An 18,547-nucleotide genomic window follows, 5' to 3' on the forward strand; every position below is an offset into this window, starting at 1 on the left:
CTGTTGCGCTACTTGAAAACTTGAGAGAATATAGTATTTCGTATGAAAAAATATCTTCTGTTGATGATCAGGTGCGTCTAAATAATGACCTGGCGAAGGTCATTGCTTGGTGCGAACAATGGCAAATGTCTATTAATTTTGAAAAACTGTTTTTATGAGAATTAAACATAAGAAAAAACCTGTTCAATTTGCATATAGTGTTGACAACATATCTCTATTAGAGGTAACAGAGTACAAATATTTGAGGCTATGGATAACCAATGAGCTTTCTTGGACGAAGCACATTGATACTGTTATTGCAAATTCTTTGCGTAAACTGTTTTTCTTGGGGCGTTCACTAAAATCATCTACGTCTAGTGTTCGTTTATTGGCGCACAATTCCTACATTCGTCCGTTGTTGGAATATGCCGTAATTACTTGGGACCCATCCACTTTAACCAATATTAAAAAACTGGAACGTGTACAGCATAAGGTAGTTAGGTTTGTTTTCAATTAATACGGCCGTGCGTCTGTTAGTGAGCTCGTAAGACACAGTGGATTACCCCCGATGACTGTGCGCAACCGCATCTGCCGATTAAAGTTCCTCTTTCAACTTGCAAACGGCCATCATAACATTAACACTTCCAAATTATTTGCTTACTCATCAGGCTATAACACAAGACGAAGGCACGCTTTATCAATAACCCCCTTGAATGCACGGAATAACGTTTTTCAATATTCTTTTTTTTCCTAGGACAATAACAGACTGGAATAATCTTAATTCTGAGATTGTTACGCAGAATTCCGTATCAATGTTTGAAAAATGCTTGCAAATGTTATGAATTTATGTAAGTTATTTGCTTGTATATTCGCTTGTATCTTTTATGTATTGTTCACCAGTGCTTGAAGAATGCCTGCATATTTGATGAATTTTGTATGTGTTTACATGCTTGCATATTTCTATGTATACCCACCCTGCTATGATCTGATTTCAGATCGCAGTATCTATAAATAAATAAAAATAAAAATATAGGCGTCGCCGTCGCCATTGTTTCATCGGGCCCTTGTGCTCTTCTATTCTTTATGATGCCTATTTCTGGTCCCTGACGCGCGCCATTGTTTTCATTAGCGCAGAGTGCCATCGACGCCACAGTCTTTCTTTTCGAAGGCTGGCGACTACAGGCATAAATGGCGATGTTGAGATGATGATGATGATGAAAAACTTTATTGAATAAAAAAAAGGGAGAGGCAAGGGAGCCGGTAGGGTGGGTCCCTAGTCCAGGACTCCAGTGGCCATTGCCGTACGCTCAGCCTGGTCTAAGAGACCCTTCTGGATCTCCAAGTCAGCTCGACCGAGGACGGCCTCCCAGGGCTCCCTTAGTGAGGTCAGTATCAGGGGCGAGTTAAGGTTCGGTGGCCTACATATACATTCCCACATAATGTGGGGAAGAGAAGGCCGCCCCACGCACCAGGGACATTGACTGGCATATACTGCTGGCCACATTGCGTGCCACAGTCCCAAGTGCGGAAAGGTGTGAGTTTGGATTTTTCGGTACTTCTGAGCGTCTCCTACTCTGAGCCGTGGATGCGGAAACGCGTAAATTTGTCGTTCGCGACGCTGGTGCTCCAGGATGTCGTGCGGGTGTGGTCCTTTGCTATTTTACTTGGGGCGTCGTCTGCTCGGTTCGTTAGTTCGCGAGCTAGTGCGTTCGACCGTTCGTTTCCTGGGACTCCCGAGTGTCCCGGGCACCATGTAATGCCGTGTGATGCACCTAGTGTTTCGCCTAGTAGCTTGAGGGTTATGCGCGGTAGACGTCCGTTTATGAACATCCGGCATGCTGCTTGCGTTTCTGTCAGGACCGCTATCGAGATCCCGCTTGCGTCTGCTTGTCTGATTGCTACAGCTATTGCATTTGCTTCAGCTGTGCTCGTGCAATGGGTGCGCACTGAGACCGAGATTTTGATGTTTGAGTGCGTGGAGTAGTTTACTGCCGTTAGAACGTGACCATGATGGGACTTTGCGACGTCCGTTTAAAAAACATCACGGTGTCCACTGAACTTTTTAGTGAGTTGTCTCGCTCTAGCCGCGCGCCTTGCACCATGGTAGAGTGGACTCATGTTCCTCGGAATGGGGGAAACTATCAGCTGTTCTCGTAAAGTTTCGGGAACAGAAACGAGATCTTCCTCGCAGTAATGGGGTCGAATTGGGAAATTTAAATCTGCAAGGACCCGTCTCCCTGCCCTAGAGCGGTCGAGGCGTTACCTTTGCCCCAGCATAGTCGCTGCCCTCAGTTCCTCGTAAGAAATATGGAGTCCAAGCGCTTGTAACTTCTCGTTGGATGTGCTGGGTGGGAGTCCTAGTGCCGCTTTATACGCCATACGTATTATTACGTCCACTTTGGTTTCGCTAGGGCTGAGCTCTTGATACGGCAGGCTATACGTGACCCTATTTAGTACAAACGCGTGCACTAGTCGGATGGCCTCCGCCTCGGTTAGACCTCTGCCTTTCGTCGTTACTCTACTTATCATGCGAGCTATTTCTTTGGTGGTCGTTTTTAACGTTTTGATAGTGAAGTCCGCTCTGCGGTTTTCTTGTAGCCATAGGCCTAGGATCCGGATTCTTTGTTTTTGCTGGATTTCCCTGTTACCTAACCATAGGCTAACGCTTTGATCTTTCCGATAGTTTCGGCCATGTAGCCTTACCCATTCTGATTTCTCTGGCGCGCAGGACATGCCGCTTTGTTCTGCAAAATCATTTAAAGTTTGTATCGCTTCTTGTAAGACTTGTTCTTTATACCCTAGAGGGCCTGTTGTCACCCACAGGGTAATGTCATCCGCATACAGCGAGAATTTTAAGTCTGGAATTGGCTCTAGCCGTCTTGCTAGTCTGTTCATGCCTAAATTGAATAAAAGGGGCGAGAGGATGGCCCCTTGAGGGGTACCCTTACCTGGCATGTCGAATTTATCTGACCTAATGTCTTCTATTCCTATCATGGCTTTCCTGTCTGTGAGGAAGGAGCGTATATAATTGTACATTTTCTCCCCATATTCTACTCTTTCTAGTTCCTCAAGTATGAGCGTGTGCGACATGGTGTCGAATGCACTTTTGAGATCAAGCGCGACTACCACGTGCTCTCCTCCCGTAGGTATATTGCTTAGGACCTCCTCTTTAAGCCTGAGAAATACGTCCTGAGTTGATAGGTGTTGCCTAAAGCCGTACATGTAGTCTGATAGGAGGCTACGATCTTCTAGGTGATTCGTGAGCCTCGTGTGAATTACTTTTTCAGAGTTTCCCTAGGCATGATGTGAGGGATATCGGACGTAAGTTCTGCAGACTCGAGCTTTGCCTGCTTTTGGGATGAGTATGACGGTGGCGTCTTTCCACTGTTGTGGAAGGTGCCCCGTCTCCCAGATCTGCTCGTTGAAATAGTGTACTAAGCGCTCAAGCTGCTCGTCACTTAAATTGCGGAGCATGGGATTGGTGACCCTATCTTCCCCTGGTGCTCAATTTTTCCTAAGGGCTTGTGCGGCAGCAAAAAGCTCTGCTTTAGTTAGAGGGGCATCTAGCGCATTGTTTTCTATACCTGAGTAACCGCGCGTGACATAATCGGGGTCTTTTGTTCCAAAGTATCGCTGCCTAAGTTCCTGAAGTAATCTGTCGTTGTCGCCTTGGTATGTGCCGGTTAGTGTTCTGAGGGTTCGCGTAGTTGTGGTCTTTGTGTTTTCTGGATCTATCATACTTCTTAGGATAGCCCAGGTTTTCGCTGTCGATAGGGTCCTGCTAAGGGAATCAGTAAACTGGGCCCAGTTTTGTGCTTGTAGTTTACGTGCGTATTCGCTCGCCTGGGCCGAGATTTCTGCGATCCTCATTCTTAATTTTCTGTTTAGTCTTTGTCGATTCCATCTTTTGGTAAGTCCTTGTCTGCAGTCCCACAAATGTAGAAGGTGCGGGTCGACCACTGGGTTTTCCGTCGTTAATGTAATTTTTTGGTAGAGGCTTCGTAGGCCTCTTTAAGGCCCTGCGCCCATTGCTCCGCATTTGCCGGCGGGTTTAAGGGAACTGGGTACTGGCGATATGCCAGGCAATCCGTCATAGATGCGGAACCGAGGTCGCGTTTGAGTTTGGGAGTGGTGGTGGAAAAGCTTATTATGAAATGGTCGCTCCCCAGGTTTTCCTGTAAGTTTTGCCAGTGACCATCTCTAACGTTCAGCGAAAAAGTGAGGTCTGGGTACGTGTCGGCGCTTACGCTGTTCCCTGTCCTAGTAGGTGCCGAGGGCAGCGTTTCCAGCTGTAGGCCTGTATTTTCTACGGCGTGAAGGAGTAATTTGCCCTTCGGTGTATCTCTTCTGGATACCCAGTTTGTGTGTGGAGCATTAAAGTCTCCCACGAGAACTAGTCTGTCTTTCCTCTCCATGTTTCCCATGGCGTGGGTAATTATAGGCGCAAAATCCGTGCCTCTCTCTTTAGGTGGGCTATAGATATTGATTATTTGGGTTTTGGCGCGTCCTCTCTTAGTTGGAAAGACTTCCACTATATGGTGTTGTGTTTGAGCGTTAGGAAGGTACCTAACGGTCGACGCGATCTCTTTGCTAACCAGCGTCGCGATCCTGGGATAATCCGGGTTGTGAAGTGTATAGTAGTCGCGCAATTTAACCGTGCATTTGCCAATTTCTTGCAGGCATATAATGTCCGGCTTAACAATCGCCTTGTCGATGTAGCACTGTAGGGCCGCCGCCTTTTTTTTTAAGCTGCGGCAATTCCAGTGCCAAATTTCAACGATTTCGTGTGTTTTTGCCTGATTAGTGGCCATGGCCTGTGCCACCCTCCGCATCCGTGGAGTCAGAGACTACTCCGTTTTTGGCTTTTCGAAGGGTAGGTGCATTTGGGCTACCTGCTGCACGCTTACGATTCAAGTGTTTTTTATTGGTGGCGAGCTCGTCGACTTGCTTTTTTAATGTTTTAAAATCGTCGTATAGTTGCTTCTGGAAATTTTGCATTCCCTGCATTTGCTGCATTATTTGCTGTAGCATCGCTTCTATCGGATTTTGAGACGACGGGATATTTTCTTCCGCTACTGTGGTTTTCGGTTGTTCTACTTTAGCCATTTGTTTAATCTGTCCTCTGAAGGCGGCCATTTCCTGTTTGACTTCTTCTAGGGTTTGTTTGAGCATGCTATTTTCTGCTAAGACTCTCTGGTACTCGGGATTTGATGTAATGGGAGCCCCGGATTTGACCATCCCCGTCCAGCTCACCTTTGTGTGATCTGTGTTCTCCGACTTGTTCCCTGGAGCCCTGGGCTTAGGGTTGAGCTGCGGGTAGTGGGGTTTTGGGCGGGGGATATCTATGTCCTCGTCTCCTGTGCTCGATCTTGACCGGGACTGGGAGCGTGATGCCTTCTTGGACCTCTTCGGGTTGGCTGGATTTGATGTACTGGTGCGGGATCTCGATCGTGATTCACCTCTGGCTTTTGTCTTGTGTTCTCTGTGTAGCGAAGGCCATTTCTCCTCTTCGCCCTCCGAGTCATCCGAGCTGAGCCATCTTGGTCCTGGTGGTGGCTGCTTGGGTGTGTCTTTCCAAGGGTTCTTACTACGTGCTTTGATGGAGGCACGGGGACGTGCTTGGTGCTTTAGTCTTCTCTTACATTCCTTGTCTCTTGTTAAATGTTCCCCACCACAAGAGTCACAGATGGGGAGGCATTCGTGGTCCGCCTGGGGTTCTTTCGTGCCCCACGTGCGACAGACTGGCAGATCAGGCTGTGGGCGTACGTCTGTGCGGTGCCCGGTCTGTCGGCACGCGTTACAAAATTGAATAGTGTTCTTATATGGGCAGCACGCCAACTCACCACCCATGTAATATACGTATCGTGGTTTGATTAATCCGTAAAAGGTAATGACTGCGGTTTTGGTATCGCCGAGCATTCGTGCTCTGAGTATCTGTACTCCTTGCGTGCGGATTCGTAGATTCGCCATCAGCGTTTCGGCAGGGGTGTGAGACGCTAGGCCGTGTATTACACCTTTGCCGGTGCCTTCCCCAGTGGCCACGTACGCTAGGCCGTGTATTACACCTTTGCCGGTGCCTTCCCCAGTGGCCACGTATGCATTAACGGCATGCATTCTTCCATTAACGTTTAGGCTCGTTATGCGACGGATGTGGTCTGCCGTAGTTTCCTCCGGCGTCGACACAATGAATATGTTGGACCCTGGTTTTAGTCTCAGGAGGAACTTGTCGCCACTTACTTGACCTCGGCAGGCTGTGATCACAGCTTGAGCGAGTTGTGGGCTTGTTAGGTTTTTCATTGGCAGTTCTTGATGCGGACGAAACACCACTTTAAATTCCTCTCTCGGCAGCGGTGGTAGCTTCCGGAAAAAGGGTTTCCGTCTCGCGGTGGGTGTCGGCTTTGATTGATGCGGCTGGCTGGTCTTGCCTTTGCTTTCTTTGACGTTTTTCTTCAGTTTCTTGCCCTGCGCCAAGGCTTTCTTCTGGCGTAGCGTTAGCACTGTTTGCCAGCCGTCCTCGTCACCGGCTGGGTTTCTGGCTCGTTTTTGCATGGACGCTCGGGGGCCGCGTTGGCTACCTTGCTCCGGTGTATCGGCGTCTTGGTATTCCATTCTGCCGCGCTCAGGATTGGAGGCGTCAGCTAGCCGCATCGATGTCTTGCTATTCGTCTGGTTCCCCTGCACCGCAGCAGCCGCCGCCGCAGCTGTCGAGGCGGTCGCCGTTGTCACCGTCTGTTGCAAGCACGCCATCAGCGTTCCCGCGTTGCAGCTGCCGCTTCTCTACTCGTTGGTAGGCTTAGCGGTGCTTCTACGGGGTGGAAGTCTTCTTAGAGTCGTAGCGGCGTGAAAAACAGCCCCAGGTCCAAAACTGTGATGTCTTCTGGTGCCGCTTGATTTCGTCAATGCAATGATACCAATCTTTCCCGGGTGCTGAGGAGGTAACCCAGAAAAGCGCATCAAAACTGTGGAGCTCGATGCGGTGACGTCCGCACTAGTCGGCGTCCGCTCCGAGTTCCCCGGCGATGTTGAGAGCGCCGCCCTTTCTTTTTGACTCCTATTAATGTAGCGTTATCATGCAACGCATAGTCGCGGTCAGATCTAGCTTGACCAAAAAAGACACATTCGAACGAGTTCACGCGTTCTGATTTACAGGACGTAGGCTATATAGGCGAGGACAAAACATTGTAGTCAATAAGAGCCTATCGCAAATTGCTAGCGAGAGACATTTGAGGTCAGGCTAAAACTCGCATGAAAGGCGGTTATCGTACTTTTGTCGGTCACCTTTAAAGACTCGGAAATTGCCTCAAGAAGCTCTACTGCAGCACCAGTGGTTCGTAGTTTAAGTAATTGATGAATTATAAACAGATGCAAACTATGTCACGTCGGAAGCATTCTACAATATTCCCATTGTACCCGGGAATTTTACTGCGCACTAATGGACTATTTAACTCGGCCTGCCAGCCGAGCCGAATCATCAACATAAAGCAGCCACCTCCACGTTGGAACGTGCTGTGTGGGGAAGGTCAAATATGAATGCGGCGAAGTGACACAAAATGTGGGAGCGTTCTTAAGGAGTAGGTCTTCTTTGAACGCTTACATAAATACCTACAGTTTACACTTAGTATTTTCAATTACAATCATGCTCGTTTTCCCTGGATAGGACTGCAGCAAAGCCGGCCAATCATTGACCAACTTCTCTTTGTTGCTAGGTAATAAATAACGCGACCATTTAATCAGAATACGGCGATAACGACAAAAAAAATTGCCACCCTAAAAATGACCGTCCGGAAAGTGATTCGTTTGGCAGATGCGTCGTGTAACAAAGTGCAATGATAGCCAGCTGTGCAAATCAAATCGTATTTTTTTTTTCGCTCCTGTCCGGAAGGCGAGCTCCGAACGCATGAGGCACATTGCGGTATAGCTGCAACATTCGATGTGTACTTTCCACAGGAGTGCTATAGTCGTGCATTCGACAAGCTTGCCTGAGCTTTTCAATATACAGGCGTGGTCGTTTTCCCTTCCGAAAAAACGTCAAATCAGAGTAGTACTGAGCCGCTGTTAACCTCGGGGAGATAACAGCCACATCTGTTCTTTGACAAGCAGGCGTGCGAGTCTTCACGGCAGTCTTGTACCCAACTGAGCTCAATGTCAGAAGCGATAGCCAGATACTGCTTCTGCGAAATGCGAAAACACCCGTGTACTTAGATTTAGGTGCACGTTAAAGAATCCCAGGTGGTCCAAATTTCCTGAGTCACCCACTACGGCGTGCCTCATAATCAGATCGTAGTTTTGGCACGTAAAACCCCATAATTTAATTTTTAATTTTAGAGACTGCTTCTGCAGACACAGTTTGTCTAAAGAACTACTACAGTGTCCGTATTCGAGCGCTTCCTTTTATTTTCCATTCTTTCGTTTGCGTCACGTCAAGCGGCCGATGCAGAGTACGCACTAGTATTTCATACCGACAGCAGTGCCAGATCACAGAGCCTAGCTAGCGGAGAAATCACAACTTGTAGGAAATATTGCGCATTCACCATGCCCTCCAGCCAATGTTTATCTCGATGAAATCATTTACACCTTCCACATACAAATATAGCAAACATGTGCATGCTGTATCATGACCAGTCTGGAGAGCGCGCATCAGGCGTTTGGGCAGGTGACTGCTGCAGACCGGTAAAGGCAACAGGCGCCTGACCCAAGGTTGATCTATATAGGTCGCGAATCTTTGAGCTTAAAGCGTGCCAAAAACTTATTGCTAGAGACGCCCTGTTGTGCAGCAGCATTGAAGTGCGAATAAGTGAGGTGAGGACAAGCACTAAAATGAAACAAACCCATGTGGATCATGTCTTCCAAAATGTGTAAGCATAATACTGTCAAATAAAGTAACAGTTGGCTTTGAGATAATTATGGCTTCTTAAAAAAAGCAAACTGTACCCTTTCCCCGTTTTACAATATAGAAGTTCGTTTTGGTGACCCCTGCAAACTAATGAGATTGGCACAAAACTTAGCCGGTCTGCAGAAGCCTCTGCACAGCCTTTATGTCGTGCGGAATAGGGCTGCTCACTTGAGAGGTGGTGGCGTGGTCAATATTTTCTTTTAGATGCGGAGCATCTTTTAGTGGCAGCCTGTCCCGCGACAGCGTTGGCGTCGGCGTCGGCGTCCGTCCGCACCTCTCCTCATTCTCTCCACGCTAGCTGTGCGATAACGCCCCTCTCCTCCTCTCCCCCTCTTCACGCCATCTGTTCGATAACGCGCTTCTCCCTCCGTGTCTTCATCCGCCACCTGCGCGATAGCGCGCGCATTCGTGCCTCTCTCTCTCTCCGCCCCCACTCTGCGCCAGCTGCTTATATAAACCCGGTGCATGCGCCGTTGCCTCAGTTGCTGCTTCGGTTTAGTCACGCTGCGCCGTCCGATGCGCTGAATGAACGCCAACGAATCTGTCAACGAACTGTCTGGCACATCTTCGAACAGCAGCAGCCAGTTCATTAACAGAACCGCGAGCACCTCTGAAGACAAGGCTGCGCAGAGAAGAGCTCGCGACGCAGAACGTAAACGTCGGCGACGCGCAGCGGATCCAGATTCAGTTCGCCAACGCGAAGCCGCTTCGAAACGTCAGCGTCGAGTAGCGGATTCCACACTTCAAGAACGCGAAGCCGCTTCGAAACGTCAACGTCGAGGAGCGGATCCTGAGCTTCGAGAAGGGGAAGCCCCGTTGGTTCGTGAACGTCGAGCAGCAGAACCTGAGGTTCGGGACCGTTGAGTTCAACGTAAACGTACGAAGCGAGCGGCGGAACCCGACCTTGGAGAACGTGAAGCCGCGTTGGTTCGTGAACGTCGAGCAGCGGTTCCTGAGCTTCAGCAACGTGAAGCAGCGTCGGTTCGAGAACGTCGAGCAGCAGCACGGCGTTCACGCGATGTGATGGTGACCAACGCAAGTTAACACGTAATAAAACGTAATAACACCAAGTTAGCAACGTTAATAACACCGTAATAACAACGTAATTAACGCCGTTATAACGACCGCGATGCTCCGCATCAGCCCATGGTTCCCCTCGGGAAGATGGTGTAATTTTTTATTGCGATAGCAATTATATGGATACATAAACAGGATTTCTGCCGTCGGCGACGCCGTCGCCGTTGCCGTTACCGTGAGGTTCCGTATAGACTCCAAGGGCGATAACATTGTCGCCACGCGCCGTATGCGCGAGTGAAAGCCCCGCGCGCTTTCACTCAAGGCCGGGGGGGGGGGGTATGGGAGGGAGGGAGGCGGGGCGACGCTGTGCTACGGCACCAAATGCGTGTCTTGCAACGGGCGCAAGGGGATCTGGCAACGCAATCTCCCACGCGAAAGCAAGAAACTGGGAAGGCAGCGCAGGAGGGAGGGGGGGGGGGGAGCAGCATCTACTCTGCCAACAACTACGCTTGCACTGGCTGTGGTGGCGGTCACCCGCACCCCCTCTTATCTCTACACGGCTCTGACCTTTGCATGCGCTGTGCATTCGCCGCTGAGTTTCCGTTCAAGCGATAGGCCGTACGAACCTTCGCCAGCTGCGGCGGCTGTGCTTGCTGCCAGCGTTTTGACAGTCGTTGACTGCGATCATTCAGTGTGATCTATTCATGTTTGCTTGTGCGCGATGACACCACGCTTGTAAATTCAGTTGGAAAGCGAATGTGTCCATGTTTATGCAGCAGATAAAACTACTATCCCTACTCCGAATAGCTCTCTGCTAATTTGCTATCGCAATTGATGCTTCGCCTTTCGGGCGAAACTGCGACATTTCTTTTTCATTTCTTTGCGTGTTTCCTGAAGGTGTGGCGTTTTTTATTCCTTCTCGTTAAAACGAGAAAACTTTCCTTATAAATGAAGTTATACTTTGTGACTCAATTTTCTTTCCTTATCTAGCGACAAGCCAATGACACGCTGCACATGAGCCAGAACGCCAGCGTTGCAAGCAAGGTCAGCTGCGCATGTGAGCGTTAGGTGGTTCGGCGTGCTGTTTTTCTTTGTCTCTGTAGGCCGCACAAGCTCTGTACTCTCGCGTTCTTACGTCCCTGCTGTCCATCAACGCGGCACTCCTGTGGTATTTAAAAACGGCAATGTGAGAAATTTTGGTAGGCAGACTACGCTGAATTTGAGGCAATTTAGTCCTAGGGGGGTGCCGGCCACAACGACTGCTATGACGCAGTTAGCAAAAGACAGAACAGCCACTGTGGAGCAGTTTGGCGTGTACTGAATCTTACTGGGACAAGTTTGTGATGCTTTATATGGCCCCACAGAATACAGAGCCAATTTCGGGACCTCCAGGGCACGTTGGCCGCACCAGTCACTGTGACGCCGTTAGCGAAAGACAGGTCGAACCGTAAAGAAGGTTGGCCGCTGTGGCACAGTTCTTTCGCGTTATCTGGATCTTACGGGGCCAAGCTTGTGACGCTTTTTATGGACCCCCAACTACATTCAACTTCTTTCGCTACTCACGCTTGTTGAAAACGCTACGAGCCATGGCCAGCAGCGATAACACGGGAGTGTGTTGCTTGCACCGAAAGAACGCACAAAAGATAACGTCGAGGAGCTCAATAACCAGGAACTCGTACCTCGAAAATTAAGTCTTCTGAACGACCGAAGCACACTTTGCACCCACGCCTTTGTGTTCAGTGTGCGTAGAAGGCACTCGGCGAGCGTCTGGCAGGGAGCCTATGTTGTGGCCGCCTCTGTGTACGTGGCATTGCTGTCCTTCAGCTGAGGCCAAATTGCATAGAAAACGCGCAGTCGTTCGTGTATTTGTGCTTTTAAAAAGGAGGAAAGAAGACCTGGGAATGGGGATGTAAAAACCCGCGAAGGACCACACAGGAAGAGTGGTCGGTGAGCAAACATGGCGTTTTTATGGAAGAACAGTCACGATGACGATGATGAGAGCAGGTGAGCGAGGAAGAAGTTTCTACACACTCCCCGCTGCGACATGAAGGGTTATTTTCGTGCCCTTGGCACAGAGACAGTCCGGTTACACTATATCAGAACAACCGGGAAGTTCCAGCAGGCCAGATAAGGTAAAGGAAACCTCGCACGGGCGGCGTTGTTCACTGGTTCGTGTAAATTCGCTTTGTGGTCGGTATTCAGCAGGGTCTGTGCCTTGTCCTTGTCTTACCGAATCCACAGTTGCACTTTGTTTCGTAGTGTCAGTTCTTGCGTGCACACGTAGTGGTGTTAGACGACGTTGCTCAACGTTGAACGTCAGTAGCTGGCGCTTAGTATTCTGTGGTTGTTGCTTGATCTACCTTGAAACAATGTGGACGTCGTCAAGAGGTGTCCAGCGTCGGCACATCACTCGGCGAAATGGATACCTTGGCCTGTCTTTGCACTTCTTTGACTTTGCGCAGATGATATCTGATCTCGGTTGCATCGTTGTTCTTGCATTTCGTTGTTCTTGCATTAGTAGTCTTAATGGTCGCACGTTGGTTGTTTGTGCATTGTAGGGTTTTTGAGAGTTAAGTGCTTAGTTCTGACAGCGGAAGATAGGGCTGTGGGCAGACGCTCTTCTACGTTGATTGCGCAGTGACGATGGACCACCTGTTGTCGGCGTCGGTACTGGCTGGAATTCATTTCGCTTCGGTTCATGCATGCGCCTTCGTGGTCATCAATACAATGAGTATGCTTTCCTTTTCCTGGATGGCATCGTGACTCTTCGGTGCAAATGAGGTCTTCGTGAACTCCTGCACTACTCATCACAGACATTGTCAAACCGCGTGTTGCTATTTGATCCGTTCTCATGTCTTGGACACTGGTGTGAAGGCTCTTTCGGTATCCTTGTGGCTACAAGAGTTACTTGTTCGACCTTGTGCTTTGGACGCATCTCCGAAGTCCCAGATGATGATATCAGTGAATAGCTGTCATCGGTTCCGTCATACAAATCTCTAACCATGTTACTACCGGTTTTAGACACGACAATATTGTCTTCAGTAGGTACTTCCATGTCATTGAAGATTCCTGTCTTTAGGCCGTTCTTTCGTTTACCTTCTTCAATGCAGCCATGGCTTGCAGCTTCGGTCTTACAATCTTTTACTGGTTGTATGTTTTGCAACGCGTCAAGGCACAAGAGTAATACGATGATTATTCCCTTTCCAGATATCTGTGACACGTCTTCACTGTTTCACTCTGTGTCATCTAAATAGCAAATCTGATTTTAGACTTCAGTGTAACGAGTTTATCAATGTAATCTACCTGAAAGGTATATTCTTCATATATTTCGTCATCAGGAGTGAGCACTTCAATCTTTCCATCAAGGAAACAAAGCCTCTCATGAAGCATTTCGAGCCGGCTGCTCATGAGGTGCAGTTGAGCCGTTGTGACCTCACTGAGCGCCGTGTCGATATCGTCAAAAATGAGGCTTACCGTCCTTCTGATAAGTGCCCTATCCATAATCAGCTCGGCCTCCTTGTAGCTGGCGGCTGTCGGTGGATGGATGAGAGCTGTCGGTAGCGTTGACTCCGCTCTTCCCGCTGAATCCATGCGTGGGCTCGTCGTCAGTCGGTACTGGGGGCTGTTCGGTCGTTGATTAATACAGCTCCCGGGTTTCACGGCACCATATATGGTACGTGGCACACGGAACAGCCGACAAAAACTTGAGACTCAGACATGCGTTTATCAGGGTGCACCTCAGCCCAGAACGTCCAAGATGGCAGCTAGTCTCTTCAAACGCGCTCACGCGCTCCTGTGTGGTCCTTCCCGGGTTTCGGCACCATTTTGTAGAAACCCACGAAGGATCACACAGGAAGAGCGGTCGATGAGCAAACATGGCGTTTTTATGGAACAGTCACGATTACGATGATGATAGCCAGTGAGCGAGGAAGAAGTTTCTACAGGGAAACGCTGTGAAATCAGATATCTTCGTCGTATTGTATGTAAGGTATGTGAGATGCGTCGTGTGTTGTCTACCCCATGTTTGTAAAAGCGAATAGCGTTTGTTTGAATATAGTGTTGCCCATTTACCAATTCCGCATGTTTCGGCTGTACACGCAGTTTTTAATAAGGTTTAATTAGCAAAATGACACTTGCTGTAATGCACAGAAACGATGGCCGCTCGCTACATCAGCAAGGTAATGCACTCGGTAGGCGCCACCGCCTCGTGTACTGTGCAGCCTGGCACAGAGCTTTGCGATCATTTCCTGTAATGCCTGGAAATAAATCAGACGTTGACTCGGTGCGCTGGCGTTTCCATTGTTTCTGTACACTGAGCCCGCGCCCTAAGATCTGAAACGTGACACATGCTGGTACTTTTTTTATGCTTATGCCGTCTGCTAGAGCTTTGTACGGGAACTAATGCTGCTTACATGGTGCCATAGCAATGAAAGAAAGCGCAAGAAGCCCGGTACAAGCCTTTACATAGATGAAAATAAAGATTTCCTTATTTCACAATGCGTCTTTCATCTATTTTAGGAAATTGCACGCTGCACAGAGGATAGCTTTGATGAACCCCTGTAAAGATCACTCGCAATCCTACTTGTTTTACTAATAAATAAAACTATTCTGCACCAAGAAACGTGCGGTTGAGCTGTAGAAGCAAACGCAAATGCTGTTTCGCTGTTCCTGAATATGTTTCTCTGTGGTTCAAGCATGGCATTAATTAGGCGCGCGTACGCTGCTGTTCTGAATATTGTCTCATTTCCCTCGTAGCTCAGATAAGCTTGCTCTACAAGCGCTTCTGCGCGAAGGCCATGACCCCCTTCCTCCTGGGCTTTCACGCCGGGAACGCGTGGCACTCCGCCGTCTACGCACCGGCACGGCAGTCAAGCCTGCGTTCAAAGCCCAATACATTGACAAGTCGCTTGACCCCACCTGTGAAACTTGCACCACGGGCGCGCCATCCACAGCACACCACTTGCTATGGACATGTCCTTGCCTATCCTCACAGTGAAGAATCTGCCTTGCTGGGCTGCAGAGCTTAGTCGTCACACTCAATGACTCGATCCTTCCAAGAAGGACCCCTCAACACCGCAAAGCTATATATGACAGCTCGCTCATCTATCTTGTAAGAAGCAAAAGCATTGACCTAATCTAGGCACCTCACCGAAAAGACCACTGGGGTTGCCTTTTCATACATGTACAATTTTCTTTATGATTTAATAAACGTCTCTCTCTCTCCCTCGTAGCTCAAGCGGGTGGTGTCGGGAGATCTCGTAGGTAGCATTAACAGCCCCACCACCATCCGGCAAGCGCTGGGTAGCCTATTCTACCGTGTACGACTACGAGTCAGTGAAGCAGGGCTAAAACGTCACAGGCCTGCGCGGCACACGCAGAACAGTCACAGCGTAAGCTGGTGGAGCGGCTCAAGAGTAGCTCCAATTTGAGCACCACGCACAGCAGGGTCTTCGCCGCAATCTGTTTGCCTCGTTTAGACGAGAACGATCTGAACTGTCCGCGCGGCGTCGACGGCGAGCTGCGGCTTGTAATTCTCTCTGCACAGCAGTCTTCTGAGCCCGATCAAGCCTTACAACTGCAAATTACATGTTGGTCACGCTGCTTTTGCAGGCACCTTAACTAGATGGCGCCACCGTACTGGAGGAGGCTCGGTAGCTCGGGCAGCTCAGGATCGCGTTGATTGCGCGCCTCGTCTGAATCGTATATCGTCGTCTGCGCCTGCACACGCTGCGTTTGCAAGCGCCAATTCTGGATCGCGCCACCATACTGGCGGAGGCTCGGGTCGTCGGCCCCTGCGCGCTTGCCTTATAGGGCATTTTTCTGCTGCCCGAGAGCAACCGCTTGCGTGACTCAGTGGTAGAGTATCTGGCTCCCACGCAGCGGACACGTGTTCGATCCCGGTGGAAATCGGGTACTTTTTTCGCATTTCCGGCGATAGCGGTTACGGCGCCATACACCGGCGACGGCGGTATCGTCGCGAACCGAAACAGCTGACGAAACGGAACCGAAACGGCCCATAACAGCTTACGTGTAAAAAAACGCATATTGAACATAATTATTACAAATTACTACAAATGGTATGTGTGAGTCTGCCTTTGTGTCAGATTCCTGAGTCGGGTGGCGAAACTTAATACGAGGCTGCCTTATATGCTGGTAGCGCATCCGCAGTGGCCACTACGATCTGACAATGGCTATATTCAGTGCCGTATAACCAGTATACTGTCAGTAAAGGTGACGACACACCATTGAACAATCATTTATTTCGTCGATGAAATCTGACGAGGTTCGCATGTCTATACCGCGTCGGTTTTACTAACGCCCTTGACGCCGCCGAAAGCTTTTCGGCGAAATGAGTAAATATAACGTATGGGGCTCTCGTTGTGGCAGTTCTTTTTGCGACTTTTATTGCGATAGCAATTATATGGACACTTCCACCGAATTTCTGCCGTCGGCGTCGCCGTCGTCGTCGCTGTCGCCGTGAGGTTCCGTATAGATAAAATCTTCGCCGCGCGCCGTATGCCCGAGCGGAAGCGTGCGGGGACGCACGCTGTCACGGAGAGCGAACGCACTCAATCTTCCACGCGCAAGCAAGGAAGCGGGAAGCGAGCGCCGGAGGGAGCGGGGGGGGGGGGGGGCGCATTTCTGCTCTGCCAACAACCGCGCTCGTCGCTCGCTCGCACCGTCTCTTATCTCCACACGGCTCTGACCTTTATGCGCTGTGCATTCGCCGCTCAGTTTCCGTTGGAGCGATAGACCGCACATACCTTCGCCCGCTGTGGCGTATATGCGCTTGCTGCCAGCGTTTTGACAGTCGTTGTCTGCAGTCATTCAGTGTGATCTATTCATGTTTGTTTGTGCGCGCTCACACCACAGTTAGTAATAGTCGGGCCACATTTTCCAACGCACGCTACACATGCAATGCTGCCCGGATCGGCAGTGCAGCGCTACAGGTGTGTCCCTTCGCACGCGCTGCCCAAGGGCAGCGCTTCTCATCAACACCACCGTTTCACACGCGCCTTCTCGTGGTCATCGAGTCTCTCTTCATGTCAGTCTACTTACGCCGCAGCACACCTGCATACTTAATCAGCTCATGTTTACTACAATTCATATTGCTACCAAAGCCGCTCACCTTACTTCGTATGACATTGCTGTGTTGCTTCGCATTCATTGCTTCGCTCTATCTTGATTAGCTGTGCCTTAGTTAACTTCGCTTTAATTAACACCAAATTTCATGGTTTCAACTCCCAACCATGGTCATGGGTTCGACTTCCACCGAAGGTCGAGGTTCTGATTATATTTTGAACCATCGGTGGTCATGCCAACGCCTACTACGCTGAATTTTCCGCCTCATGAGACATGGGCCGCAATTTTGTAACGATGCCTTTTGACTTATTCTATGCTAGTCTTATCATCCACCGCTCACGGCCGGCTGATCCCGTTGATAACGCGAGCGGACCGTCGCTCTGACCACTGACAAAGTGCGATAAGCGCGAAAAGGCATTAGTGCCGGAAAGGCATCGCTACAAAATACCGGCCATGTAATGCTTTCGCATTAAAAATTCAGAGCCCTTCCACTACTATGAAGGTGGAAGCCAGCGAAGCTGTGACTATGGTGGGTCTGCTATGCTGAATATTGCTAGAGTGAATGTAAATATTATCATTATTGACTATATTGAGCGTCTTCGGCATGTTCAGGCACGGGCGTCTTGACACCGGCGTCTTGTTTTAGCCTGACGCGATGGCCAAGTAGTGCGTTTGCTGCGCCAAGTATGCCCATCGTCATAGACTAGCATATGAGCCAGAGTGTTGGTAGCCGCGGGACACCGCATGGCGTCTTCAGGATCCTGGCGTCAAGATCCTGGAAGATGTGGTTAAAGGAGCGTCCGTCCCACAGTGAGTCCAGGGGGCAGCTGATAATAACAGTACCAGTGTGATCTCTAAGTCACGAAACAAAGGGGCACAACGATTGGTGGGACGTGCCGCCGCCGAGTATCGCGACACGTGTGAAAGAGGCATGGGCGCTGGCGAGGGGTAAGTACATCATTGTATACTTACCGCGCATGGAAGCCATTTCTGCTCCTGAACCACGAATAGAGCTTCCCCTTCCTTGCATCAAAGGCGCAGTCTGATACAGGATGGCCTCCCTGCATTGTGGCAGAATATGATGGAGTTATTCAGCAGTGCAATACTTTTCCAACATGCATTGCAAATAGAGCAGTGTAACATTCTGGTAACCTTGCTGCGAGAGCAGTAATCAGTTAGGGAACAGGATTTCTATTATGTGGCTAACGCAGTGCGTCCACGGCACATCTACTGCTGTGGATCCTAATAGGCAACACCTATTTAAAGAATTTTGTAAATGCGTTTTGTCTAACATCGCATATTTTCACTGCTCTCGTAAGAGGAGATTGTGTTCAATTCTGTTGGATGTTGCGTCTTCACTGCTTCATTTCTTTATTGAGAATTTAACTTTTTTTGCGTCAAACGTGGACAAATAAGACGATAAGAAGGAAGAAGGAGCATCATTCTGTTTGCAGAAACTAAATTACCAAGAATGGTGCCACGCGGGCACAGGAAAACAAGAACACATCTCACACAATGACCGCGGCCACTCGCTGTGAAGATGGGGGCGTGATGAAGAGCGGCTCCAGCGGCGAG

This window comes from Dermacentor silvarum, chromosome 3, assembly GCF_013339745.2.
Source record: "Dermacentor silvarum isolate Dsil-2018 chromosome 3, BIME_Dsil_1.4, whole genome shotgun sequence".
In the NCBI taxonomy this organism is placed as follows: domain Eukaryota; kingdom Metazoa; phylum Arthropoda; class Arachnida; order Ixodida; family Ixodidae; genus Dermacentor; species Dermacentor silvarum.